Source organism: Mustela erminea, chromosome 1, assembly GCF_009829155.1.
Source record: "Mustela erminea isolate mMusErm1 chromosome 1, mMusErm1.Pri, whole genome shotgun sequence".
NCBI classification, from domain to species: domain Eukaryota; kingdom Metazoa; phylum Chordata; class Mammalia; order Carnivora; family Mustelidae; genus Mustela; species Mustela erminea.
The window spans coordinates 64,265,687-64,288,965 of record NC_045614.1 but is presented as its reverse complement, the minus strand read 5'-3'; the positions used below and the strand labels follow the sequence as shown (position 1 = coordinate 64,288,965).

General features: G+C 39.6%; 1 pseudogene; it reads right to left on the bottom strand.

The window, feature by feature from the left end:
* Nucleotides 1-18,514: 18,514 nt before the first annotated feature.
* Nucleotides 18,515-22,736, bottom strand: LOC116589269 (annotated as a pseudogene).
* Between the last annotated feature and the right edge of the window lie 543 nt (nucleotides 22,737-23,279).

Genomic DNA, 23,279 nt, shown 5'->3' with positions numbered 1-23,279 from the left:
ATAAAAGCCAAGTTTAAAAGTTTTGGACAATAATTAAGAACTATAAAAACTGACATAGCCTATTTTCAGAGAACCAGATATAAATTAAGAATGAAAAAAATCAATTACCAAAAATTTAAGGGCAGAGTCTACTTTGCTAAAGAGGGAACAGCAACTTGGTTGATAGGGAGAATATATTAAATACAACACAACACAAAGAGACAATGAGATAGAAATAACAGACCAGAGAAAAAGAGATAAAAGACAAAATAAGAGGGTCTAATATATTTACTTGGAATCCAAGGAGGAAAAGAGAGAAAGAGTGGAGCAGAGACAATAAAGGAATGATTAAGAATATTCTAGAACTGGGGCACCTGGGTGGCTCAGTGGGTTAAAGCCTCTGCCTTCAGCTCAGGTCATGATCCCAGGATCCTGGGCTCGAGCCTGCATTGGGCTCTCCGCTCAGCAGGGAGCCTGATTCCCTTCCTGTCTCTCTGCCTGCCTCTCTGCCTCCTTGTGATCTCTGTCAAATAAATAAATAAAATCTTTAAAAAAAAAAAAAAGAATATTCTAGAACTGACTGAAAACATCAATTTACAGATTCAAGAAGCTGAAAAAGCCTCAAATAGAATTAATGAAAAAAAAAGTTCACATATGGACATTTCATAGCAACACTGCAGAAAAAGAGACCAAAAAAATTACAACAGTAACCAGAGGAAGGGAAAAAATAACAAATGACAGTCAGTGGCAGGTGACTGCTTAACAGCAACAATAGAGAACAGAAGTGGAATGGTGTTCTCATTGTGTTTAGAGAAAATAGCTATCAGACTAAAATTTCATACCCAGAAAAACAAGTTATTTCTCTAAGAAAAAAAAGGCAAAATAAAGATATTTTCAGACAAAGCTTACGGACTGTATTGCCAGAAGTCCCAGGTATACCCTCCAGGTATAAATAAGATACTTCAAGCAGAAAGTAAATTATTTTACATGGAATGTTAGGTGTGCAAAAAGGAATGAAGAGCAAAGAAAGAGGTAAATACATGAGGTTAAGATACATAACTTAGCCTATGGTGGGCCCTCCCCTCCATAAAGCAGATTGTAAGACCAAAAATAAATAAATATGTGTGTGTGTGTGTGTGTGTGTGTATATATATATATACACAAATATGTGTGTATATATATGTATATATAAATATATATACAAATATGTGTGTATATATATGTATATATAAATGCAATTTGTTCAGTAATAATTGCAGGAAAGAGGGATAACTAAGGAGAGCAAAACAAGAAAGGAGTTAAAGCCAATAAAAGTATTCATTAATGAGCAGTTCACTTCTGTGGACAGCTAGGACTCAGTCTCACCAGGGACTACTGAGAAACTACCCACAATTGTCCACAGGAAAGGCAAAAGAGAGACATACTTCTTCAACAGCGTCTGTCCCCCATTGGTCATTAATCTCCTCACATTCCTGGGCTATGGATACATGAGTTCTGGACAGGTTCATGCAGACAGGAGAGAGGGTTGAGAAAATGTAAGAGGTGACATAAGAACTATTCAGTGTTTATTTTAAGTTCTGTAAGTGAACAGAATAGAAGTGTCCTCAGGTCATTGTCTTTTCTGGAGTGAAAGTAAGATGTCGTTTGGACTGTGATAAGGTTATGGTTCCTAGAGTAATTTCTAGAGTAACCGCTAAAAGAATGTAAATACTATGTAAACTTACAAATAAAGGAAAGTGGATTTTTTTAAATATTTAGACAAAAAAGAAAGTAGAAAAAAGGGTTACAGAATTTAACAAATAAAAGCCCAAAATAAAATAATATATTTAAACCCAGATACATCTGTTCTCATATCAAATATGAATATGTTAGATTTCTAATTAAAAGATAAAGATTATTAATCTGAGAAGCAAAATAAATAAATAGTAAAATTTCAGCATGGAATGTAAAAGCAAACTATTAAAATATTCAATATATCATTATCAAATTAAAGTATCTACATGGTCAAGACACCAATCCTTTCCAAATTAGTATATAAATTTAATACAATAAAAATGAAAGTAGCAACCAAATACTTTGGAAAAACTGACAAAATAATTTCAAATTAATCTGGATAATATTTAAGAATACTTTTTAGTTCCATCCATGTTGTGGAAGTGGTGATGCAAATGGGGGCTTAAGTGGGTAGGAGAAGAATCAATGAAACAAGATGGGATTGGGAGGGAGACAAACCATAAGTGACTCTTAATCTCACAAAACAAACTGAGGGTTGCTGGGGGGAGGGGGTTTGGGAGAATGGGGTGGGATTATGGACATTGGGGAGGTTATGTGCTTTGGTGAGTGCTGTGAAGTGTGTAAACCTGGTGATTCACAGACCTGTACCCCTGGGGATAAAAATATATGTTTATAAAAAATAAAAAATTATTTAAAAAATAAATAAATAAGTAAATAAATAAATAAATAAATAAAAGAATACTTTTTAAAAGTAGAATAATGAAGGATGTTAAAATATCAGTAAAACTATAAAAATAGATAGACATAATCAGTAGTATGTAATACTACTTACATAATCAATAGTGTGTGGATACTACTTGACAGTTTTCTGAATATATTTACCTTTATTTACTCAGTTGATCCACATAATAAACTTTACAAACCAAACAGGCCTTACATTAAGAAACTGATGCTCAGAGAGACTAACTTGTGCAGTTACCCAGCAAAAGATTGAGCTAAATGTCAGTTCCAGCTCAGACTCTCTCCTGGTGTGGTGGTCTGGTTCATACCACCCTTTAGCTATCATGATTAATCAGCTGTACTTTTGAAATCAGGTAACAGTTTATAACAGAGCAGGTCAAATGAAGATTGAGGTGTGCAAAATGTTCTTGATTTATTAAAATATTGCTTTCCTTCGAGCACAGATACAGCAAGATGTTGACATAATGGCAATAAAAGCAGCAATCTCAGGCAGACTTCTCCCTTGAGTTTCTAAAATCTGATATTAATCAGCTACCTAGTTCAAGCTTCAAGAGTTGGGTTTCCCATAGATAACAGCACGAAGCTATAATCTTTCCTATTTAGCTTGGAACCCCCAGGGTCTTCTGTATAGCTTTGCTACTATAATTTTTATTTACTTATTTATTTGTTTATAATAGCAACTTATGTTTAGAACTCATTTGAGCTGGTTCAACGCATATACCTTGCACCAACTATATTCTATTTGGTGTACTTGCAGACTTGCCTGACACCTGCATTTTCCCTACAATGATAGGAAGATGAAGAATCAGCAACTATTTAAAGCTGATTCTGTGACTGTCCTATACCTAACACAGTACTACATCAATATATAAATATATGAGTAAATAAATATGTCATGTCTTTAAAATTATGGTGGTGATGATGATGGCGACAGTGGTGATATGATAGTGATGACGATGATGATGTGATGATGGTGATGATGATGACACCTCCCACCACAACCTCAGAATACAGTGAATTATTTTACTATCTTCCTACAGAAAGCAAACACAGGAAAATCTCCAATATGGATTTTCTTCAGGAAGTTTGTTTGCTATTCTCCAAACTTAAGCCACCATAAAAAAGTTGAGATAGAGAACATATAGCTAGCAGGCATCTCTTGTAGAGGACAGGGTGCTCAATGGGTCCCATTAAGATTATAGTGTTCAACATGGAATTAGTTGTTAGATTTCCAATGAATGGAAAATGAGAATTTAAAAAAAAGAATTATTCATTTGGACATTCACAGTGAGCATCAAGCAGCCTAGTTACATCCAAATATATTCTTCATGTTTGTATCAAAAATATCCCATTTTGAACCAAATGAATTTTTAAAGGATTTTTAGGTGCAGAATATAGATAGTACTTTTCTCATAGTATTACATATAATTCTTGAATACTTATTTTATATCAGAAAGAGTTACTTATATAGTCCATTTTATTATGTAAAATGCTAGATGCAGTTATGTGACTTCAAAGGAATTTCATAAAGTCATAAATTCCTCAGCCTCTGCCTACATATCTCATGCACCCCATGTTTTCTCACCATTACTTGTCCAACTATGTTTCATATTTAAAATAATGACAATGAAAGAAGGGAACCAGGCCTCCTGTACAAAAACAAACCCATATTTCTCTTCTCATAAAAAGAAGTTTAAAAAGGAATTGTCTATCTGCTTGGAAGACCAGGCCATTCTAATGAATTATGAAGCTCTGAAAAATCCCAAACCTCTTTTCAACCTCAAGCTGATCATCTGTGTGATTCATTCACAGTAAATCTATGCCTGAACATGTTTGGTTTTTACCAAATGATGTCTCATTATCCCCAAGCTGAAACTATGCTGAAAGCCAACCTCTTGCTTTCCTTTAACGACATGCACCGCCAGAAATACAATCATTTCTGAGTACCCTCTCTTACCACTCCTTGGCTAGTGATTACTCTTAGACTCCTCTGCCTTTGAGATTGTGCTCTTACCTTTTATCTGTGTTCTCCTTTCCTCTTCTTCTCCTGGTTGCTGGCCCTCCACCCTTGCACACATATCAGTCCACAGACTCAGTTCCAGTGCCACCCTTGATGTCTCCTCCTAAAACCAGAGAAGTCCAGGGGCTGCAATGGAGTTGGGAGGCCATCTTTTTCAGCCCCTGATTTTAGGTAAAGCCTGAATGTAATCCCTCTCCCACCAAAGGCCAGCCTGTCTGGCCCCCCTCTGCAAGTGTCTCTTGAGTACTATACCTTCGAAGGGCCTGCAACCAAGATGGAAATTCTGCTCCGGCCCCACATGACTTGCAGACCAAGCCCTACTTTCCCATCTCCTTCAAAAACAGTCCACTACTTAGACGAGGTCTTACTTCTCTTCATTCCATTGTGACCCCTCATTCCTCATTCTGTTGTGACTACAGCCAGCACAACTGACTGGTCCTCACATTTGATCTGTGCTGCACCCACTTCATCCCCCAGAATCACAGGCTCTTCCTGTATTCATACTCGGCTACAAGGAGAGTGGCCATGTTCTTGTGAGACAGAGGTGAATAGGCTGGTCCTCACAAGGACCCAGGCCCCTTCTCTTTGCCAGGTTATCTCCATGCTTCTCCTGAGAGCATCCTCACCTTCTGTCCTCTTCATCATGTCCCTTTGCTTCTGACGTGCACCATAGCTGGCATTACTACTTCACCAAGAGTTATCACTGCCTGGGGGACCATCATATCAGCCTTTCATAGGGTATCAGAGAATATGTCTAATAAAAGATAAATTTCACCTGCCTTCAGGCCTTAAATTAGGGTAACCGACCCTTGCCAGAAGGCCACAGGTCTTCAAAGCCCAAGATAAATCTGGCACAGCTTCTTGGTGCATCAATTTCACTTTAATAACAGTAACTTCAAACTTGTTAAATATTGAAATAAAGTATGAATTATGTGGAGTACAACAGAGAATGCATATTAATTCTTAAAGATAAGACTTTAAGACTTGTAGGAGATTTTGAAATTTGGGTGGAAAATATCAGTATGATTCCAGATGACTCACACTTCCTCACACCACCCCATTGCCCCTCAGGTGCAGGCATTCACTCTTCTCAGTACTGAGAACATTGGAGGGACAAGGCTTTATGACTGATTCCCATTTTTTAAGGTGGTTCCTGTTGATGGGGATACGTTTTGTATTTTATAGATATGGCCCTTTCCCCTCCAGCCCTGCCACCGACCATCTTCTTGAAACCATTCTAGTTGCTGTGCTTGAAATGAGTTGCAGGACTGAAGTGGCTTTAGAATGATTTCTTCTGGACTGAGATTTGCAGTGGAATTTTTTGGGAGAAGGTTACAAAGAAATTGATATCTCAATAACAATTATGGGTAATTATAATTTTTCTTTTTTTATTCCTCTTATAAAACACAGCTGCAATGAATATTCTTATCATCATATCTGTGTCTGTACCATTAATTATTTCTCTGATGATAACAGGGATGGTGGCTCTTTCTAAAAAGTAAAAGTTGACCTACTATTTCTATATTTCTGTTTACATAAGCCCCACAACTAGGTCATGAGTAAGAAGCAATTCTTTTTTTCTTTTTTCTTTTTTTTAATAAACATATAATATATTTTTACCCCAGGGGTACAGATCTGTGAATCGCCAGGTTTACACACTTCACAGCACTCACCATAGCACATACCCTCCCCAATGTCCATAACCCCACCCCCCTTTTCCCAACTCTCCTCCCCCCAGCAACCCTCAGTTTGTTTTGTGAGATTAAGAGTCACTTATGGAAAAAAGACAGCCTCTTCAATAAATGGTGCTGGGAAAACTGGACAGCCACATGCAGAAAAATGAAATTGGATCATTTCCTTACACCACACACAAAAATAGACTCAAAATGGATGAAGGACCTCAATGTGCGAAAGGAATCCATCAAAATCCTTGAGGAGAACACAGGCAGCAACCTCTTTGACCTCAGCCGCAGCAACATCTTCCTAGGAACAACGCCAAAGGCAAGGGAAACAAGGGCAAAAATGAACTATTGGGATTTCATCAAGATCAAAAGCTTTTGCACAGCAAAGGAAACAGTTAACAAAATCAAAAGACAACTGACAGACTGGGAAAAGATATTTGCAAACGACATATCAGATAAAGGACTAGTGTCCAGAATCTATAAAGAACTTAGCAAACTCAACACCCAAAGAACAAATAATCCAATCAAGAAATGGGCAGAGGACATGAACAGACATTTCTGCAAAGAAGACATCCAGATGGCCAAGAGACACATGAAAAAGTGCTCCATATCACTTGGCATCAGGGAAATACAAATCAAAACCACAATGAGATATCACCTCACACCAGTCAGAATGGCTAAAATCAACAAGTCAGGAAATGACAGATGCTGGCGAGGATGCGGAGAAAGGGGAACCCTCCTACACTGTTGGTGGGAATGCAAGCTGGTGCAGCCACTCTGGAAAACAACATGGAGGTTCCTCAAAATGTTGAAAATAGAACTGCCCTATGACCCAGCAATTGCACTACTGGGTATTTACCCTAAAGATACAAACGTAGTGATCCAAAGGGGCACGTGCACCCGAATGTTTATAGCAGCGATGTCCACAATAGCCAAACTATGGAAATAACCTAGATGTCCATCAACAGATGAATGGATGAAGAAGATGTGGTATATATACACAATGGAATACTATGCAGCCATCAAAAGAAATGAAATCTTGCCATTTGCGACAACATGGATGGAACTAGAGCGTATCATGCTTAGCGAAATAAGTCAAGCAGAGAAAGACAACTGTCATATGATCTCCCTGATATGAGGAAGTGGTGATGCAACATGGGGGCTTAAGTGTGTAGGAGAAGAATAAATGAAACAAGATGGGAATGGGAGGGAGACAAACCATAAGTGACTCTTAATCTCACAAAACAAACTGAGGGTTGCTGAGGGGAGGGGGTTTGGGAGAAGGGGGTGGGATTATGGACATCGGGGAGGGTATGTGCTTTGGTGAGTGCTGTGAAGTGTGTAAACCTGGTGATTCACAGACCTGTGCCCCTGGGGATAAAAATATATGTTTATAAAAAATTTTTTAAAAAAAGTTTAAAAATTCAAACTAGAAAAAAAAAAGAGTCACTTATGGTTTATCTCCCTCCCAATCCCATCTTGTTTCATTTATTCTTCTCCTACCCACTTAAGCCCCCATGTTGCATCTCCACTTCCTCATATCAGGGAGATCATATGATAGTTGTCTTTCTCCGCTTGACTTACTTCGCTAAGCATGATACCCTCTAATTCCATCCATGTCGTCGCAAATGGCAAGATTTCATTTCTTTTGATGGCTGCATAGTAATCCATTGTGTATATATACCACATCTTCTTCATCCCTTCATCTGTTGATGGACATCTAGGTTCTCTCCATAGTTTGGCTATTGTAGACATTGCTGCTATAAACATTCGGGTGCATGTGTCCCTTTGGATCACTACGTTTGTATCTTTAGGGTAAATACCCAGTAGTGCAATTGCTGGGTCATAGGGCAGTTCTATTTTCAACATTTTGAGGAACCTCCATGCTGTTTTCCAGAGTGGCTGCACCAGCTTGCATTCCCACCAACAGTGTAGGAGGGTTCCCCTTTCTCCGAATCCTTGCTAGCATCTGTCATTTCCTGACTTGTTAATTTTAGCCATTCTGACTGGTGTGAGGTGATAGCTCATTGTGGTTTTGATTTGTATTTCCCTGATGCCGAGTGATATGAAGCACTTTTTCATGTGTGTGTTGGCCATCTGGATGTCTTCTTTGCAGAAATGTCTGTTCATGTCTTCTGCCCAGCCTCTTCAATAAATGGTGTTGGGAAAATTGGACAGCCACATGCATAAAAATGAAATTGGATCATTTCCTTATACCACACACAAAAATAGACTCAAAATGGATAAAGGACCTCAATGTGAGAAAGGAATCCATCAAAATCCTTGAGGAGAACACAGGCAGCAACCTCTTCAACCTCATCCGCAGCAACATCTTCCTAGGAACATCGCCAAAGGCAAGAGAAGCAAGGGCAAAAATGAACTATTGAGATTTTATCAAGATCAAAAGCTTTTGCACAGCAAAGGAAACAGTGAACAAAATCAAAAGACAACTGACAGAACGGGAGAAGATATTTGCAAACGACATATCAGATAAAGGGCTAGTGTCCAAAATCTATAAAGAACTTAGCAAACTCAATACCCAAAGAACAAATAATCCAATCAAGAAGCAATTCTTGGGAGGAGGAGTCAAGATGGCGGAGAAGTAGCAGGCTGAGCCTGCTTCAGCTAGCCGGAGATCAGCTAGATAGCTTATCTAAAGATTGCAAACACCTGAAAATCCATCGGCAGATCGAAGAGAAGAAGAACAGCAATTCTGGAAACAGAAAAACAACCACTTTCTGAAAGGTAGGACCGGCGGAGAAGTGAATCCAAAGCGACGGGAAGATAGACCCCGGGGGGAGGGGCTGGCTCCCGGCAAGCGACGGAGCAACGGTGCACAAAATCAGGACTTTTAAAAGTCTGTTCCGCTGAGGGACATCGCTCCAGAGGCTAAACCGGGGCGAAGTCCACGCGGGTTCAGCGTGGCCTCAGGTCCCGCAGGGTCACAGAAGGATCAGGGGTGTCTGAGTGTCGCAGACCTTGCGGGTATTGGAACGGGAAAGCCGGGAAAGCCGGCTACAGAGACAGAGCCGACAGTAAGCTCACAGCTCGGTGTTACCTTGAACTGGTCGCAGGCTCGGAGAGCTCAGAGCACGGCCGGAGGTCAGGCAGACGGGAGTAACTGGGCGCTGTTCTCTGAGGGCGCACTGAGGAGTGCGGCCCTGGGCTCTCGGCTCCTCCAGGCCTGAGACCAGGAGGCCGCCATTTGTATTACCGTCCTCCGGATCTCTACGGAAAGCGCTCAGGGAACAAAAGCTCCTGAAAGCAAACCCGAGCGGATTACTCACCCCGGCCCCGGGTAAGGGCGGTGTAATTCCGCCTGGGGCAAAGACACTTGAGAATCACTACAACAGGCCCCTCCCCCAGAAGATCAACAAGAAATCCAGCCGAGACCAAGTTCACCTACCAAGGAGTGCGGTTTCAATACCAAGGAGAGCAGCAGAATTCCAGAGGAGGAGAAAGCCAAGCACGGAACTCATGGCTTTTTCCCTGTGATTTTTTTTTAGTCTTGCAGTTAATTTAATTTTTTTCTTTTTCTTTTTTTTTTTTTTTTTTTTTTTCCTCGCCTTCGGGTAAAATTTTTTTTTTTTAACTGTTACCTTTTTCTTTTTTAACGATTTTTTACTAGTTTATCTAATATATATATTTTTTCTTTTTTACATTTTTCTTAGGTGTTTTCCTTTTTTTTTTTTAATTCTTTTCTTTTCTTTTTCTTTTTTTTTTTTCTTTTTTCTTTTTTTTTCTTTCTTCCTTTTTGAACCTCTTTTTATCCCCTTTCTCCCCCCTCACGATTTTGGATCTCTTCTAATTTGGTTAAAGCATTTTTTCCTGGGGTTGTTGCCACCCTTTTAGTATTTTACTTGCCCCTTCATATACTCTTATCTGGACAAAATGACAAGACGGAAAAATTCAACACAAAAAAAAGAACAAGAGGCAGTACCAAAGGCTAGGGACCTAATCAATACAGACATTGGTAATATGTCAGATCTAGAGTTCAGAATGACAATTCTCAAGGTTCTAGCCGGGCTCGAAAAAGGCATGGAAGATATTAGAGAAACCCTCTCGAGAGATATAAAAGCCCTTTCTGGAGAAATAAAAGAACTAAAATCTAACCAAGTTGAAATAAAAAAAGCTATTAATGAAGTGCAATCAAAAATGGAGGCTCTCACTGCTAGGATAAATGAGGCAGAAGAAAGAATTAGTGATATAGAAGACCAAATGACAGAGAATAAAGAAGCTGAGCAAAAGAGGGACAAACAGCTACTGGACCACGAGGGGAGAATTCGAGAGATAAGTGACACCATAAGACGAAACAACATTAGAATAATTGGGATTCCAGAAGAAGAAGAAAGAGAGAGGGGAGCAGAAGGTATACTGGAGAGAATTATTGGGGAGAATTTCCCCAATATGGCAAAGGGAACGAGCATCAAAATTCAGGAGGTTCAGAGAACGCCCCTCAAAATCAATAGGAATAGGCCCACACCCCGTCACCTAATAGTAAAATTTACAAGTCTCAGTGACAAAGAGAAAATCCTGAAAGCAGCCCGGGAAAAGAAGTCTGTAACATACAATGGTAAAAATATTAGATTGGCAGCTGACTTATCCACAGAGACCTGGCAGGCCAGAAAGAGCTGGCATGATATTTTCAGAGCACTAAACGAGAAAAACATGCAGCCAAGAATACTATATCCAGCTAGGCTATCATTGAAAATAGAAGGAGAGATTAAAAGCTTCCAGGACAAACAAAAACTGAAAGAATTTGCAAATACCAAACCAGCTCTACAGGAAATATTGAAAGGGGTCCTCTAAGCAAAGAGAGAGCCTACAAGTGGTAGATCAGAAAGGAACAGAGACCATATACAGTAACAGTCAACTTACAGGCAATACAATGGCACTAAATTCATATCTCTCAGTAGTTACCCTGAATGTTAATGGGCTAAATGCCCCTGTCAAAAGACACAGGGTATCAGAATGGATAAAAAAACAAAACCCATCTATATGTTGCCTCCAAGAAACTCATTTTAAGCCCGAAGACACCTCCAGATTTAAAGTGAGGGGGTGGAAAAGAATTTACCATGCTAATGGACATCAGAAGAAAGCAGGAGTGGCAATCCTTATATCAGATCAATTAGATTTTAAGCCAAAGACTATAATAAGAGATGAGGAAGGACACTATATCATACTCAAAGGGTCTGTCCAACAAGAAGATTTAACAATTTTAAATATCTATGCCCCCAACGTGGGAGCAGCCAACTATATAAACCAATTAATAACAAAATCAAAGAAACACATCAACAATAATACAATAATAGTAGGGGACTTTAACACTCCCCTCACTGAAATGGACAGATCATCCAAGCAAAAGATCAGCAAGGAAATAAAGGCCTTAAACGACACACTGGACCAGATGGACATCACAGATATATTCAGAATATTTCATCCCAAAGCAACAGAATACACATTCTTCTCTAGTGCACATGGAACATTCTCCAGAATAGATCACATCCTCGGTCCTAAATCAGGACTCAACCGGTATCAAAAGATTGGGATCATTCCCTGCATATTTTCAGACCACAATGCTCTAAAGCTAGAACTCAACCACAAAAGGAAGTTTGGAAAGAACCCAAATACATGGAGACTAAACAGCATCCTTCTAAAGAATGAATGGGTCAACCAGGAAATTAAAGAAGAATTGAAAAAAATCATGGAAACAAATGATAATGAAAATACAACGGTTCAAAATCTGTGGGACACAACAAAGGCAGTCCTGAGAGGAAAATATATAGCGGTACAAGCCTTTCTCAAGAAACAAGAAAGGTCTCAGGTACACAACCTAACCCTACACCTAAAGGAGCTGGAGAAAGAACAAGAAAGAAACCCTAAGCCCAGCAGGAGAAGAGAAATCATAAAGATCAGAGCAGAAATCAATGAAATAGAAACCAAAAATACAATAGAACAAATGAACGAAACTAGGAGCTGGTTCTTTGAAAGAATTAATAAAATTGATAAACCCCTGGCCAGACTTATCAAAAAGAAAAGAGAAAGGACCCAAATAAATAAAATCATGAATGAAAGAGGAGAGATCACAACTAACACCAAAGAAATACAAACTATTATAAGAACATACTATGAGCAACTGTACGCCAATAAATTTGACAATCTGGAAGAAATGGATGCATTCCTAGAAACATATAAACTACCACAACTGAACCAGGAAGAAATAGAAAGCCTGAACAGACCCATAACCAGTAAGGAGATTGAAACAGTCATTAAAAATCTCCAAACAAACAAAAGCCCAGGGCAAGACGGCATCCCGGGGGAATTCTACCAAACATTTAAAGAAGAACTAATTCCTATTCTCCTGAAACTGTTCCAAAAAATAGAAATGGAAGGAAAACTTCCAAACTCATTTTATGAGGCCAGCATCACCTTGATCCTAAAACCAGACAAGGATCCCACCAAAAAAGAGAGCTATAGACCGATATCCTTGATGAACACAGATGCGAAAATACTCAACAAAATACTAGCCAATAGGATTCAACAGTACATTAAAAAGATTATTCACCACGACCAAGTGGGATTTATTCCAGGGCTGCAAGGTTGGTTCAACATCCGCAAATCAGTCAATGTGATACAACACATCAATAAAAGAAAGAACAAGAACCATATGATACTCTCAATAGATGCTGAAAAAGCATTTGACAAAGTACAGCATCCCTTCCTGATCAAAACTCTTCAAAGTGTAGGGATAGAGGGCACATACCTCAATATCATCAAAGCCATCTATGAAAAACCCACCGCAAATATCATTCTCAATGGAGAAAAACTGAAAGCTTTTCCGCTAAGGTCAGGAACACGGCAGGGATGTCCATTATCACCACTGCTATTCAACATAGTACTAGAGGTCCTAGCCTCAGCAATCAGACAACAAAAGGAAATTAAAGGCATCCAAATCGGCAAAGAAGAAGTCAAATTATCACTCTTCGCAGATGATATGATACTATATGTGGAAAACCCAAAAGACTCCACTCCAAAACTGCTAGAACTTATACAGGAATTCAGTAAAGTGTCAGGATATAAAATCAATGCACAGAAATCAGTTGCATTTCTCTACACCAACAGCAAGACAGAAGAAAGAGATATTAAGGAGTCAATCCCATTTACAATTGCACCCAAAACCATAAGATACCTAGGAATAAACCTAACCAAAGAGACACAGAATCTATACTCAGAAAACTATAAAGTACTCATGAAAGAAATTGAGGAAGACACAAAGAAATGGAAAAATGTTCCATGCTCCTGGATTGGAAGAATAAATGGAATAAATATTGTGAAAATGTCTATGCTACCTAAAGCAATCTACACATTTAATGCAATTCCTATCAAAGTACCATCCATCTTTTTCAAAGAAATGGAACAAATAATGCTAAAATTTATATGGAACCAGAAAAGACCTCGAATAGCCAAAGGGATATTGAAAAAGAAAGCCAACGTTGGTGGCATCACAATTCCGGACTTCAAGCTTGTCGTCATCAAGACAGCATGGTACTGGCACAAAAACAGACACATAGATCAATGGAACAGAATAGAGAGCCCGGAAATAGACCCTCAACTCTATGGTCAACTAATCTTCGACAAAGCAGGAAAGAATGTCCAATGGCAAAAAGACAGCCTCTTCAATAAATGGTGCTGGGAAAATTGGACAGCCACATGCAGAAAAATGAAATTGGACCATTTCCTTACACCACACACAAAAATAGACTCAAAATGGATGAAGGACCTCAATGTGTGAAAGGAATCCATCAAAATCCTTGAGGAGAACACAGGCAGCAACCTCTTTGACCTCAGCCGCAGCAACATCTTCCTAGGAACAACGCAAAAGGCAAGGGAAGCAAGGGCAAAAATAAACTATTGGGATTTCATCAAGATCAAAAGCTTTTGCACAGCAAAGGAAACAGTTAACAAAATCAAAAGACAACTGACAGAATGGGAGAAGATATTTGCAAATGACATATCAGATAAAGAACTAGTGTCCAGAATCTATAAAGAACTTAGCAAACTCAACACCCAAAGAACAAATAATCCAATCAAGAAATGGGCAGAGGACATGAACAGACATTTCTGCAAAGAAGACATCCAGCTGGCCAACAGACACATGAAAAAGTGCTCCATATCACTCGGCATCAGGGAAATACAAATCAAAACCACAATGAGATATCACCTCACACCAGTCAGAATGGCTAAAATCAACAAGTCAGGAAATGACAGATGCTGGCGAGGATGCGGAGAAAGGGGAACCCTCCTACACTGTTGGTGGGAATGCAAGCTGGTGCAGCCACTCTGGAAAACAGCATGGAGGTTCCTCAAAATGTTGAAAATAGAACTGCCCTATGACCCAGCAATTGCACTATTGGGTATTTACCCTAAGGATACAAACGTAGTGATCCAAAGGGGCACATGCACCCGAATGTTTATAGCAGCAATGTCCACAATAGCCAAACTATGGAAAGAACCTAGATGTCCATCAACAGATGAATGGATGAAGAAGATGTGGTATATATACACAATGGAATACTATGCAGCCATCAAAAGAAATGAAATCTTGCCATTTGCGACAACATGGATGGAACTAGAGCGTATCATGCTTAGCGAAATAAGTCAAGCAGAGAAAGACAACTATCATATGATCTCCCTGATATGAGGAAGTGGTGATGCAACATGGGGGCTTAAGTGGGTAGGAGAAGAATAAATGAAACAAGATGGGATTGGGAGGGAGACAAACCATAAGTGACTTTTAATCTCACAAAACAAACTGAGGGTTGCTGGGGGGAGGGGGTTTGGGAGAAGGGGGTGGGATTATGGACATTGGGGAGGGTATGTGCTTTGGTGAGTGCTGTGAAGTGTGTAAACCTGGTGATTCACAGACCTGTACCCCTGGGGATAGAGTATTATGCCTCCATCAGAAAGGATGAATACCCAACTTTTGTAGCAACATGGACGGGACTGGAAGAGATTATGCTGAGTGAAATAAGTCAAGCAGAGAGAGTCAATTATCATATGGTTTCACTTATTTGTGGAGCATAACAAATAGCATGGAGGACATGGGGACTTAGAGTGGAGAAGGGAGTTGGGGGAAATTGGAAGGGGAGGTGAACCATGAGAGACTATGGACTCTGAAAAACAATCTGAGGGTTTTGAAGGGACGGGGGGTGGGAGGTTGGGGTACCAGGTGGTGGGTATTATAGAGGGCACGGATTGCATGGAGCACGGGGTGTGGTGCAAAAATAATGAATAGTGTTATGCTGGAAATAAAAAAAAAAAAAGCAAAAAAAAAAAAAATTTGGTTAACTTCTTCAATACTATCCAATCCACTTGCCATTTTCCAGAGATGCCTCATGGAATTTGGACTACTGAGTGCTTTTATTGCTTAGAAACAGAAGAGCAGGCTGCCTCCCACAGTATTTGATCCACTGTCTAAAAACAATCTTCATCATATGCTGAATATACTAATTCTTATCTGTTTAAACAGTTAGTATATTAAAATAAAGTTATTTAAAAGGAAAAAAAAAAAAAAAAGAAGCAATTCTTATATCCCAGAAAGAAGTGTACTTGCGAATGCCAAGGTTGGATTAAGGTTTGTAAGGTGTGATCTTCAGGTCCCTTAGCCACATCTGACCATAGACCAAATCACCCAAACATCCCAAATATAAGAAACAAATGTAGGGAGGAGACATACATAGGGAAACCTAAAACTGGATTCCAAGATCAAGCCACTACCACCATGAACTCACAGAAAGCACTTTAAGTGCTTTATACTAAATCTAGCTCTAATACAAAAATCCAGAAGAATGGTATGGATAAAATGCTACAGCAGAGAGCCATGCACTTGAGGGCCATAAGAGGAGCTGAAACTTAACAGATGAAATTATACCTTTCTTCCTCAAATCGTGGGCTTTAAAGAATATGGACTAGCAAGAGAAAATGTACATGTAACCCATGCTACAATGATATGCAACCAATACGTGTCTGGTTCTTCTGATGCTCGTCCTACAAGCTCTGAGCATCACCTATACCCATAAAAACTGAGAGGGCATGTCACTACACCCCAGCATTCTTTCCACATCCCGGCAGTACCTACTGAATATGTATACTGGTATGGGGAAAGAACTCCAACTGACATCAACTGAGCACCAATAACTGAGCACCAATATGCTGGTGCTTCACACTTGCTGACCATTTCACTCTCATGACCACCATAAAAATTAATCTTATTATCAGCACCTTCCAGATAAAGACACCACAGATAATGGAAAATATGGATTTGTTGAATATATATTAAATTTGACCTGCAGTCCCAAAGGCAACACAGAAATGCAATTGTAGAGGCCGGCATATGGGACCTTTCTAAGGTGGTCATAAAGAAATAAAGAGCTGTGAGCACAGTAATGACCCATTGAAATAGAGATCAGCATGGCCAGAGTTCAGAGAAGGGTTGCATTCCATTATGGAAAATGATGAGAAGGCCCAGAGTCCATAGAAACCTCAAAGATGCTCTTTCTATAGTTTCATTTAGGGCCAAATTTTGGCTCTTGAGCTCTCTGATGAAAGGTAACCCAAGTAATTTTTCAAGGTCAGTACAAGCAGTGACCTTCAAGTCAAACTCTATTGGCTCTGAATTGCAAAAGACAATAATTACACCACATCTATAGCATCTCTGCAGCAAAATTGAAAAGAATGTTATCCTCTCTGACTCCCCAATCCCTCAGAAAACAGTAGGGACCAGAGGAATGTGGCATTGCTCAGAACAGGTAAATAACTCAATAGTGTGATTTTTATATTCATGTTGATTAAAGATGTCACCTTGCTTCAACAAGCTTTGAAAAGTGCCCAGATGGATCCTTTTTTCTCATGACTCATAAATTACACAGTTCGCTGAATCTGTAATTCACAGAAACATATCATGGTGTCGGCCTTGTAAATGCCAATGCCAAAGCACCAGCGCCTTTCATTATACACTGTGATTATGGATTAAATGATTTCATAAACATATTGGGTGTTTCACATTTGGTATGAGGCTGTCTTAGAGTCCCTACAATCTGTCATCGCTGTTAACGAGATATCGACCTCCTGGTAATCCAAGCAAAAAAAATTCCCCTTTGAATGTCAGCCAAGAAGAAAACCCTCCAGACCTTCCACAAACTGCTCTCAAATCCCATAAGTAGAATAACCTCAAGAAAAAGGCCAGCAAAAAGGCCTTGGATGTCAAGGGCTGTGTCTGAGCAACATGAAGTATAGGCATTAGTGATGTTTGCAATTCCTTCTCTCCCCAGTGCAACAAGGACCATCTTAAGCAGGTGAAGCCCTTAAAGTAGGTTTCTCCAGAATTTCACTAAAGAATTCCTACCAGCAGAAAAGGATGAACTATGTGTACACAAGTCCTGGAGGTAGGGCTGCTAAATCCTACTATAATTTCAAGATTTCCTAGAAGTCTTGGATGACATCTTTTAAAGTTTATTATATACTTTACATCCTGTTCCACAAGAGTTCCCAACTTAATATGGTATGTAAGTGTAATATTCCAGGAAGTGGAGTCATGTTTATCTTGGATATTGAGTAGGCTGTGGTCTTTATTCACACTAGAGCCCCAGGGATCACAAACCTCCACTTTCAGAGCTTCAGTCTTCAGGAGTTTCCTAAATGAAACTAATTTCATGTAATGCCAAAATGGGGGAATTGCTAAGATTGAACCTACTTTGCAGTTGCAGAAGAGTCTCAATGTCTTCTTTCATAGGTGAATTAAGACGTTCCTTTATATTGTTGCCAGATTTCATTTTCAAATTTTGCCTTTGTATTACTGTTTGTAGATCATAGGTCAAAGATCTAGATAACTGGGGTTTTATATACGTCTCTATTTTAGCAATGAAACTACAGCTTGGGTGGAACATCACTAAGCAAACCCAGAAAGCAGATCAGATGCCAACCTTCATGTGTATAAACAATGTTTGCAATTGGGATTTTAGAGTCTTTAAAGGTCTTTTTACCAAAGGATCTGTAAGATATATTACAGTTATATATATATATCTATAGTGGTGCCTCAAACTTCCTGTTCACATAAAACCTAAGAGAAACTTAAAAAACATTGAACCTAAGCATTTTCTTATCAAGGCCGATGGCATAAGCCCAAGAGGTGAAACAAATCACACAAACACGTTTAAAATCCTTACTAGCATCCCACTTGCTAAGATTCCATTGCTTAAATGAAGTCACATGGTCAAGTCCAACATCAAAGAGGTGGGGAAATGTACTCCCTTTGCTGCAAGGGTGATGAGTGAAGAATTGAGAACATAAATCCAACTGATCATTTTGTTGCTGTTTTTTTGAAGGTTAGACAATTTATTAAGAGCCCCCTTTCCTCTGTCTTTAGGTCACTTTTTCCTCTGTAGACCTTGTGTGCTAGCCCCAGGAACATGGCTTGGGGCAGAGGCATGGCTCAATGAGGCCCAGAAGGTGGCTGCAGCTGTCTAGCTCATACCGCATGAACACAGCTGGCAGGTTCAGCTCCTTATACAGCATCTTCACCCAGGGCCACCTTCTTGGCCTCCTTCTGCCCATAACTCTCCTGAAGGATCTTTTACTGTTCTAGAGAGGCCTGCTGCAGACACCGAACCAACCAGCCAACTACATTTTTTGTCCTGGATGTCTGTGTCAATTTTAGCTGTCACACTAGGGTCTCCAGAGAGATCATGGTAATCATCCTGATTCTGAAAGAACTCCCCTATCTCCAGCAGGATTCTTTTGGCATTGGCATGCTTTTCTCCCCATCTATGCCTGCCATATCCACAGCAGCAGCCACAGGAACACAGAATGAATAGAATGCAGTCTTGTACTTGACAATACATTTATACCTCTTTTCAGTGATTCTGCCAAGATCCACATTATCCTGGAGGGCTGTGATGAGGTCCAGGGTCCATCTGATCTCAGTCTTATAGGAACTCTGTAGGAAAAGCGCAAATGGTTTCAGATAATAAGGCTGCTCTTGGCAGTAAAAATTTAGCAGGTGGTGGATATATGCTTCCAGAAACAAAACTTCAGTGATGGTATCCAAACCTATGCCAGGTTTGTGATACCTATAGATCCTGGTATGCCCCGTCCAGTGAGAGATGAATCCATGATGTCATCTGACACCAGGAAGAAAGCCTGGAGCATTTCCACACACCAGCCCACAGTCAGGGCCTGCAGGAGACTATCAGCATCCTGCTTCCCTGCCTCCACCAGCTCCTGAAAATCTATCAGCACTGTCAAACCCCACTGGTACTTGCCTTGGATAGCACTGTATCCCAAGACCTTCTTAAGCCAGGCAATTCCATCTCCTGTCTCCAGGTGGGTCATGCCATCCTCAGTCAGCACTTTGACCATCTGAGAGGAGTGCTGGATGAAATCCTGCTTTACTTGGGCATAAGGATCCAATTTCTGGTCCCCATTGATTCTTTTTTTTTTAATTTATTTTTTATTTATTTTCAGCATAACAGTATTCATTATTTTTTCACCACACCCAGTGCTCCATGCAATCCGTGCCCTCTATAATACCCACCACCTGGTACCCCAACCTCCCACCCCCCCACCACTTCAAACCCCTCAGATTGTTTTTCAGAGTCCATAGTCTCTCATGGTTCACCTCCCCTTCCAATTTCCCCCAATTCCTTTCTCCTCTCTAACTCCCCATGTCCTCCATGCTATTTGTTATGCTCCACAAATAAGTGAAACCATATGATAATTGACTCTCTCTGCTTGACTGATTTCACTCAGCATAATCTCTTCCAGTCCCATCCATGTTGCTACAAAAGTTGGGTATTCGTCCTTTCTGATGGAGGCATAATACTCCATAGGGTATATGGACCATATCTTCCTTATCCATTCGTCCATTGAAGGGCATCTTGGTTCTTTCCAAGTTTGGTGACCGTGGCCATTGCTGCTATAAACATTGGGGTACAGATGGCCCTTCTTTTCACTATCTGTATCTTTGGGGTAAATACCCAGGAGTGCAATGGCAGGGTCACAGGGACGTTCTATTTTTAATTTCTTGAGGAATCTCCACACTGTTCTCCAAAGAGGCTGCACCAACTTGCATTCCCACCAACAGTGGAAGAGGGTTCCCCTTTCTCCACATCCCCTCCAACACATGTTGTTTCCTGTCTTGCTAATTTTGGCCATTCTAACTTGTGTAAGGTGATATCTCAATGTGGTTTTAATTTGAATCTCCCTGATGGCTAGTGATGATGAACATTTTTTCATGTGTCTGATAGCCATTTGTGAGGGAGGAGTCAAGTGCTCTGCTCCTGGATGCCAACTCTTGGTCTAAACCTAATTGATCATTTAAGATTTAACAATTTTCTCCTGATTGAATTATTATTATAATTATTGCAAACAGATATCAAAACACAAAAATATAACATCTGAAAAATAATTGTTAAACATATATAATTTTTTATGGAAAACACATCTCTTAATGATATGAAATTTTAAAAAAATATGTCCTATATCTGTGAATAAATATTATAAACACAAAAGAACCAAGATTCAGCATTAATTTCATAAAAATTTTTCATTTTTATAAATAAGAGCGTTGAGAAATTTTGTTTACATAACTATAGCTATGAAGACATTTTCATAACAATGTACTGAGTTCTTTGAACTCTTCGTTATATACCAAAAATCACATGGTGATCCACCATCAAAAACTAATTTTAGGGGCGCCTGGGTAGCTCAGTCGTTAAGTGTCTGCCTTCGGCTCAGGTCATGATTCCAGGGTCCTGGGATCAAGCCCCTCATCAGGCTCCCTGCTCAGCAGAAGGCCTGCTTCTCCCTCTGCCTGCTGCTCCCCCTACTTGTGTGTGTGCTCTCTCTCTCTTTCTCACTATCAAACAAATAAATAAAATATTTTATTTAAAAAAACTTATTTTAATAATCTATATGCTGACAACTTAATTTCAGTCTTCCTTCAATTTTGCTGAAAGTAAAGAATAGGAAACTATGTTTTTTGTAAAATATTTTATTATGCAGTCATTCTGTTTATTCACTTTTTCAGTTTCTATGATATACATTTAAAGAACTTTATCAGCACCTGTCAGTGACTGTTAATTATATCTGGTTATTTCTGAAACTCTCACTTACGGTCACCTTGTTTAACACAATATACTCAAAAAAGGATGGGGAAATACAGTGTAGCTAATTTTTTTTTTAATTTTATTTATTCCTTTGACAGAGACAGATCAGAAGTAGGCAGAGAGGAAGGCAGAGAGAGGAGGAAGCAGGCTCCCTGCCGAGCAGAGAGCCCGATGCGGGACTCAATCCCAGGACCCTGAGATCATGACCTGAGCTGAAGGCAGAGGCTTTAACCCACTGAGCCACCCAGGCGCCCACAGTGTAGCTAATTTTAACTCAGCTGTGCCAAGGCAATATTTCATGAGGGGATGCTTTTACTATTTATTTACTTTTTGGGGGGTAACAACCTTATTTTTTTATAATGTTCAATTAGCCAACATATAGTACATTATTAGGTTTTGAGCAGAGAGCCCGATGCGGGACTCGATCCCAGGACCCTGAGATCATGACCTGAGCCGAAGGCAGTGGCTTAACCCACTGAGCCACCCAGGCGCCCAACATGCCCTCTTTAATACCCATCACCCTGTTACCCCATCTCGCTGTCCCCCTCCCTTCTGTAACCTCAGTTTGGTTCCCAGAATCGAGTCTCTTATGGTTTGTCTCCCTCTCTGGTTTCTTCCCCTTCAGTTTTCCCTCCCTTCCCCTGCAGTCATCCATGCTATCCCTTATGTTCCATATATGAGTGAAAGTATATGATAATTATCCTTCTCTGCTTGACTTATTTCACTTAGCATAATACTCTCCAGTTCCATTCATGTCATTATAAATGGTAGGTATTCATCCTTTCTGAGGGCTGAGTAATATTCCATTGTATATAGGAACCACATCTTCTTTATCCATTCATTTGTGGAAGAGCATCACAGCTTCTTCCACAGTTTGGCTCTTGTGGACATTGTTGCTATGAATATTGGGATGCTTTTACTTGATAACAAAGCTTGTAACAGCAGGTAAACTATTTTCATATAACATGATGATAAAGCCACTCCTAACATCAAACTAATCATCAAATCAGGGTTCCTGTCCATCCAATCTAATTTCATTTTTCAATTCAAATGAACATATTAATATAGAACCCTATGATTCCCATCTCAATTTGGAAAGCAACAGTAGTCTAGCATATTTTGAGCCTATTTTCTTCAATAATCAATTTTAAAAACTTTGAGTTGAACATCCTAGATTTATTATGTTGACCAGTTTAATGGCATTATCCAATGGCACACGAAAATTGTACGTAACTTTTTAGAAATGAAACCTTATGTATGAGTAAAAATGTATTCCTAAGTGTAAGGAGCATTTAAACCACAAATATGAAGAGTAAAACTGGTGTTTTCCCAGGCATTGAAATAGCCAGTGATCAGAGAAACTCACATACTCTTCCCAAGAGAAACCCAAATCAACTCACTTATAGGACTGGGCATGTACCAATCCATATTAACAGAAGAGGACAACCCAAATCACACCAAGAAAAGAAACAGTGGCTCTGTAAATAAAAATGTCATACAGGAATTTTGCTAAGCTTTGACTGGCAGTGTAAAACTCTGATTATTTTTACCAGAAAATGGCTGTCTTTCATTCTTTCCGCTATTTTCATGGATCCTTGGCCTTCAAGAGTTCTAGCTAGAAGGGAAGGGAAGGGAAGGAAAGGGAAGAGAATGGGATGATTGACAGCTGATGAGGAGGATAAAACAGCTGAGGGTTTCAAGCTCTGAGAACCAAAAGGAACATGGAGAGAGTGGGTCCTTTGAGGAGTGAAGCTCCCTAGAGGCCGTCAGCAAACTAGTTAAAAGTGGATGAAAGTAGGGAAATCTGAAGCCACCTCCCTTTCCACTCTCCATTCCAGGATGCCTTCTATGTCACTCATGGACTTTTAAGAAAGTCTTCTTTCTCTACTGGACTTTGCAGGTATTCATGGCTTTGCAAATAGACTTGCATTTAGGATCTACCTACAACAGAAATGTGAT